The sequence below is a fragment of the Rhineura floridana genome, chromosome 7 (assembly GCF_030035675.1).
Source record: "Rhineura floridana isolate rRhiFlo1 chromosome 7, rRhiFlo1.hap2, whole genome shotgun sequence".
Classification (NCBI taxonomy): Eukaryota; Metazoa; Chordata; class Lepidosauria; order Squamata; family Rhineuridae; genus Rhineura; species Rhineura floridana.
Window position 1 is genome coordinate 79,942,599 of NC_084486.1, and position 7,469 is coordinate 79,950,067.

Sequence of the window (7,469 nt, forward strand, 5' to 3'; positions counted from 1 at the left end):
TATGGAGGGGTGGGATGGGGAAAAAAGAGTATAAAAACAGTAAATGCAGTTTTTTATTATAAAAAAATTAAGACTTTCCAAATCAAAGAAAAATATACGTTGCTACACAGCATTAAAAAAACAGCTTACACAGTTCAAACACAAAAGACAGTAATACATACAACAAAAAGTAAAAAAGAAATTAAATTTGAAAAATAAAGAAACAAACTAATAAACAAAAATATCAGACAAGATGCAGATTTCAGGCCAAGAAGTATATAGGAGAAATTGCTTCAACGCAATGATGCACCAAGGATAGATTCAAATTATGTGTGTTATGTTATCAAAGAGTGCCGAGCGGCTGGATGCATTGTCTTATGTGTTGTTGCTGACCCAGAATACTTAACTCATAAAGCTATTGATTTGTGCTTTATTGCGGTCTGCGTAATCTAACTTATCACCAGGAACTAATTTGCCATTGTCAATAAACACACTGAGGTTAGGATAATGTGTTGACTGTAACCTCCTTTTCCATGCTGTCTTTTGTTCACCAGTACTTTGCAGTTATTTCAAGGGCAAGAAAGAAAGAGAGTGAGTTTTGGAGTATAGCACAAAAGAGTCCTCAACCTGGTTGCAAATAAGAAAAAGTTCATCCCAGCAAGGATCAGTCACCTATACTGAGGGATGGTGGAGAAATTTGATTCTGTTCATATTTAAAGTCGAATCTATCAAATTTGCACTTTCCACAATAATATGAAAACCAAAACAGTCATCCTTCAAAATTCATGCTTATCAGAGTTCTGCAGTGCAGTTCTCCAACCAGTGTTTACAAATATATATATATTAGGAGACTTTGTTGTTATTATATGCCTTCAAGTTGATTATGACTTATTGTGGCCCTATGAATCTTTTTGGATATATTCATAGGGTTTTCACGGTAAAAGGTATTCAGAGGTGGTTTACCATTGCCTTTCTCTAAGCCTATGGCACCCGGTATTCCCAGGCGGTCTCCCATCCGAGTACTAACCAGGCCTGACTCTGCTTAGCTTCCAAGATCAGACGAGATCGGGCTTGTTCAGGGTAGTGTCATAGGCTGTTAGGGGACTACATACCTAAAAATGTATGTATTAGTGAAAATAACATACAAAATGCATTACATTGGGATAAATTGCTTGCAAAAATTGTGCATTAGTCGAAGTGGAATACAAAATGTGTTTATTAGGAGAATTTCACACTGAAATGCTGAATAATGTCCATGAGGATTTTTTTTTTTAAAAAAAATAGATTGCTACAGAAATGGGGAGAACCAAATTTAAGATTGGGGGGGGGGAGAAAATTGAGAGAACTGAAATGGAGGGATCCCTCCATCCCTACCTATGTTCAAACACTCATTTGAATGTCTAGAATTTGGATACAACTTTAACAGCAAGTCTGCAAATAGAGAGTACAATCCAGTCAAAGTTGAACACTTTTAGCTTCTCCTTCCTTCAGAGGAGAATGGATTGATTTAATTGGTCCTGTGCTGAAAGAGGATGAAGACGTGCCATGTAATGCTACTGTTAACACGAGTTGCACCTGCTGCCAATGGAACTCTTATGTAAGGGGAGCACCAATACAAGAGGGGAAGTGGGTGGAGAATGGTCCAGAAACACAGCATCAGATGGGGTAGAACCACAGAGCTTCCCTCCTGATGCTGGAATCACTGCTGCTTACTGGTCTGGGGATGGGGCAGTCGTGAGGGTGTCATTGCATAATCCCATTGGTGGAAGAACCACATTTGCTTTGTTGATGGACCCATAGAGCCCTGACCTGATGACCTCCCTGCCCCATCCCATCTCCACCCAGATAAACTGCAATAGCAATGCTGATGGGAGGGTGGCTCTCTGGCTCTGCCCCACCATAGATTACTACCGCAATTCATAATTAACCTTTTGCCAGGAAATGAATTTAGTAATAAAAAGAAAACTTCACATAAATTGTTTTTTGGGGGGGAGAAGCACTCTTTACTCTTAATTTATTCCCCCGGGGGCAGCCATTTTTTCCTGTACAATTCCCCCCTGAAAGCAATGGCACATCATCGACCCATCATTCCTCAGGGGGACTTGCTTTGATTTCAGCATCTGTTGTGGCAGAAGCTGTGTGCATCAGCTAGCCACTCTTAGTAATTCCTTTCGAAACCAACAAAGAGAAAGACATAGAGACAGCCTCTCAGACCACCTTGTATGAGATCTGTAAGGTAAGTGGGCAATCTGGCATTGTGTGGATTCAGGAGTGGAACCTAATCCAATATGTACATTGGTCATATTGATGCACTCTCTGCTTTTACCAAAATCCCACTCCATCCCAAGTCTCTTTCTGGCTACCTTCTTGTGTGTTGTGTGTGTAGATATTTAAATGGAACTGCCCTGATTTTCTAGTAGTAACTTTGTTTTAATTTGTTATAATTTTTGTATGGTTGTATTGGTTATATCTATTGTTTACCGCTCTGAATTTGGATTTTTCCGAACTAGAGCGGGATATAAATCTGCAAATAAAATAAATAAATAAATATTTGTGTACTATTTTGCATGATAGGGACTTGTTGATTGGTGACTACTTTGGCTACATGGGAATGTTGTTGTTACTTAGTGTTGTGATTGGTGGTTGCAGAGCTAACAGGAATGTGTTGTCTTTAGTGTTTTTAGTAGGGGAGTTTGAGGAATTCTGAAACATTCCAAACTAATGCCCTTCAGTTTCAATAACGGGTTCTGGCAAGCCTTTTCAGCAGTGGTCCCATATCTTTGGAGCTATTTAATAGAATTGCATTCTTTTAGAAGTGTTGGAGTTGGGTTGCAAACTACTTTGAACTGCAATAGGTTTTTTAAAATGGATTGTTTTATTGGTATATCTGGCATGTATTACCGAAACCTGGGTGAGCGATCTGGGAGGTATTAATCTCTCCCAGTTGTGCCCACCTGGGTATTTGGTCCAGCATCTGGGTAGATCCAACGGTCGGGGAGGGGGAATCGCTGTGGTCTATAGAAGTTCCATCCCTCTTGTTAGGCACCCTATCCAGGTGGCTAATGGCCTGGAGTGTCTGCACATTGCGTTGGGTCAGCAAGACAGACTGGGAATACTGTTGGTGTACCGTCCACCCTGCTGCCCAACAGCCTCCCTAACTGAGCTGACAGAGGTGGTCTTGGATTTGGTGTTGCAACCCCCCAAACTTCTAGTATTGGGGGATCTCAACATTCATGCCGAGGCCGCTTTATCTGGAGTGGCTCAGGACTTCATGACCTCCATGACAGCCATGGGGCTGTCTCAATTTGTTACTGGCCCTACACATGTGTCGGGACATACTCTAGACTTGATTTTTGCCACTGGGCTAGGGGAAGGTGATCTGGGAGTGAGGAATTTTACATCTATTCCTTTGTCATGGACAGATCACCACCTATTGAGATTTAGACTCACATTGTCTTCTCCCCTCTGCAAGGGTGGAGGACCAATTAAGATGGTCCATCCCTGGAGACTAATGAATCCTGAGGGATTTCAAAGGGCTCTAGGGAATTTTCCGGCTGATAAAACTGACGATTCTGTTGAAACCCTGGTCACTCTGTGGAATACGGAAATGACCCGGGCAGTTGACACAATTGCCCAGGTGCGCCCTCTCCTTTGCAGAGCTCAATCGGCTCCTTGGTTTACCTCGGAGCTAAGAGTGATGAAGCAAGAAAGGAGACGGCTTGAGTGCAAATGGAGGTGAACTCCCGACGGCTGTAACTATGCACTTGTGAAGGCCTCTACCAAACGCTATGTGAGGGCGGTGAGGGCAGAAAAGAAGCAGTACTTTGCTGCCTCTATTCAGTCATCTTGTAACTGCCCAATGGAACTTTATAAAGTTGTCAGGGGACTTTTACATTCTGGTCCTCCGGACGCAATATCACCATCAATAGCCCGCTGTAATGAGTTTGCGAGGCACTTCCAAGATAAGATCATGAACATCCGCCGGGACCTTGACTCCAATATTGTAGCAGTTGAACCTAATGAGGTGTCCAGAACACAGCCTTGTCCTGTTTTATTGGATGAGTTTCAGTTGGTACAGCTCGAGGATGTGGACAAGGTGCTTGGACAGGTACGGGCGACCACTTCTGCTCTGGATCCTTGCCCCTTGTGGCTAATAAAAGCTAGCAGAAATGGAACAGCCGGCTGGGCCAAGGAGGTGATCAATGCCTCCTTACGAGAGGGAGTGGTCCCACTTTGCCTGAAACAGGCGGTGGTGAGACCGCTCCTAAAAAAGCCCTCCTTGGACCCCGATAATTTCAACAACTATAGGCCGGTAGCAAATGTTCCATTTCTGGGCAAGGTTCTAGAGCGCGTGGTCGCTCGCCAACTCCAGGCTCTTTTGGATGAAACTGATTATCTGGATCCATTTCAATCAGGCTTTCGGCCGGGGTTTGGTACAGAAACGGCCTTGGTCGCCCTGTATGATGACCTCTGTCGGGAGAAAGACAGAGGGAGTGTAACTCTGTTGGTTCTCCTTGATCTCTCGGCGGCTTTTGATACCATCGACCATGGTATCCTTCTGGGGCGACTCACGGATTTAGGAGTTGGAGGCACTGCTTGGCAGTGGCTGTGCTCCTATCTTGGGAATCATCTCCAGAAGGTGGTGCTTGGGGAGCATTACTCGAGTCCCTGGGTACTCCAATATGGGGTCCCGCAGGGTTCAGTTCTGTCCCCCATGCTCTTTAATATCTATATGAAGCCGCTGGGTGAGGTCATCAGGAGTTTTGGAGTGCGTTTCCAGCAATATGCTGATGATACGCAGCTCTATTTCTCCTTTTAATCTTCTTCAGGTGAGGCTGTCAATGTACTGAACCGCTGCCTGGCCGCGATAATGGACTGGATGAGAGCTAATAAACTGAAACTCAATCTTGACAAGACTGAGATGCTGTTGGTGGGGGGGCTCTCTGTCCAGATGGTTGATGTCAGACCTGCCCTAGATGGGGTTACACTCCCCCTAAAGGAGCAGGTCCGTAGTTTGGGGGTCTTATTAGATCCGCTCCTGTCACTTGAGGCCCAGGTAGCCTCGGTGGCACGGAATGCGTTCTACCAGCTTCGGCTGGTAGCCCAACTATGACCCTATCTGGACAGGGAGAACCTCGTCTCAGTTATTCACGCTCTGGTAACCTCTAGATTGGACTACTGTAATGCACTCTACGTAGGGTTACCTTTGAAGACGATTCAGAAACTTCAGCTAGTGCAGAATGCTGCGGCCAGAGTTCTTACTGGGACGAAGAAATTTGACCACATAACACCTATTCTGGCCCAACTGCACTGGCTACCAATATGTTTCCGGGCCAGATTCAAAGTGTTGGTTCTTACCTATAAAGCCCTTAACGGCATCGGACCGCAATATCTGATGGAACGCCTCTCTCGCTATGTACCTACCCATTCACTGTGCTCGACGTCTAAGGCCCTTCTCCGGGTCCCAACTCATAGGGAGGCCCAGAGAACAGTAACTAGATCTAGGGCCTTTTCAGTGGTGGCCCCCGAATTATGGAATGCCCTCCCAGATGAGATACGCCTGGCGCCTTCTTTATTATCCTTTCGGTGCCAGCTAAAAACCTACCTCTTTGCCCAGGCATTTTAAGCTTAATTTTTAATTTTAATTTTAATTTTATTCTAATTTTGTTCTTAAATATGTTTTATAATTGTATAGTGTAATCCACACTTGTTCGTATTTTAAAATGTGGTTTTATCTTGTTGTACACCGCCCTGAGAGCTTGTTGCTATAGGGCGGTTTAAAAATGCAATAAAATAAAATAAATAAATAAATTTTAATGCTCTTTAGTAAGTTTCCTTGGGAGGGACTTGCAGTAATGTGGAAGATGATGTGGAAACTTCAGCTAGTGCAAAATGCAGCTGATTAGCTATTGTGTGGGGCAGCTAGACAGAACCATATAACACTGGTTTTTAAAGAATTGGACTTGCTGCCAATACATTCCAATCCAAATTCAAGGCATTGTCATTTAATAAAAAGCCCTGAATGACTTGGGATTTAACTGCTTAAAGTAGCATCTCATCTTATGTAGTCCTGCCTTGGTGTTCTTAGTACCCCCCCCCAAGTGTTATACACTATGTGCTGATGTGACAGATGGCCTTATTTGTGGTGGCATCCCAGTTATGGAATTTCCTCCCCTGTGAAATTTGGCTGGCACCAAGCTTGCTATCATTTAGTTGCCTTCTTAATAGATGGGTAATATGCTATTCCAAGGCACAATTAGGCATGTGAGTTAATCCAAGGCATGGGAGTTAATCAAGAGAACAGTGAGCTTGCAGAAAATGATTTACTGCTGATGTGTAGGTGTAAGTGCATCTCTATATTTCTAACTTTAATCTTACATCTGAAGTGGAAGGTCAGTTGCTTTCCATTTCATCTAGACTAATCATATAAAGGATGTCCTATGAAATAACTCCTGACATTTTTCCAAAACCAGTGTTCAAAAACCTAATAGGATCTGAACCTACTACTTTGTTCAATTTGTCTCAGATTATTTTGGAGATAAAATCACAAATACACAAGAAATATCCATTAGTACTAGGTGAAACAATGGTCCATCTGCCTGAATATATAAGCCATATTCAAATACTGTAAAAGCACACCATGCTGAAGGTTCATCATCTCATCCTCCACTCCTGGCCTTGCCATACTGAGCATAAATGTTGTCCTTCCCATCCACCTCGGAGCCAGAATGAAGCACTCTGGGGAATTTCAGCTTGCCCCTATCATGTGGAAGGGGCCAGGCTAGGCAATTAAAGAGGGGAAGAGGTTTGCTGATAGAAGGTGGCCCCTCCTTTCCATCCATCCTCTTTGCTTGGCATGGCAACCCACCCATCACTGTATCACTGTGGGATTAGCCGGTCACCCATAGGGAGCTGAGTAGGAATTTGGAGGGAAAATCCACAGTTGGCCACTGGGATCATCTCCCCCTGCCCCCGGCTTCACAATGCATGGTTGACCCAGATATGGTGGTGTGATTTGGCCCAATTTTACAAGCCTTGGTCACAACAGCAGGCAGGGAGAAAGGTTAGGACAGGTATTGGTGAACACTCAGAGGCAACCCCTGGGTGAAGTGATGCCTTCCCAACCTACTCCTCATTGCCAGCTGGTTGGAGTTCTGAGAGGCTCCTTCTTTCCAAATGCTGGCTAGCAGAGGAAGAATGGAGTTTCTCCAGCTACTACTACTACTACTACTACTACTACTACTACTACTACGTATTAGTTATTTGTTAACTAAAAGGTCCAAATAACAGCCACAGAAAGCTTTGACAGCATACTGACTAAAACAAAATCGACTCAGTTCATCAAAGGCTGGGAAGGGGGGAAAGGCAAGTCTTGACCTGGCCTGAAAAGATGGCAGTGAAGGCACCAGGGGGACCTCATTAGCGAGAGCATTCCACAGATGGAGAGCTGTAACTGAAAAAGCCCTCTTCCTCATCATTGCTCCCTGAGC

The 7,469-nt window shown here is 44.0% G+C and overlaps 1 pseudogene; it reads right to left on the bottom strand.

Moving 5' to 3' along the window:
* Positions 1-957: 957 nt before the first annotated feature.
* On the bottom strand, positions 958-1,073 carry LOC133389792 (5S ribosomal RNA; annotated as a pseudogene).
* Positions 1,074-7,469: the final 6,396 nt, after the last annotated feature.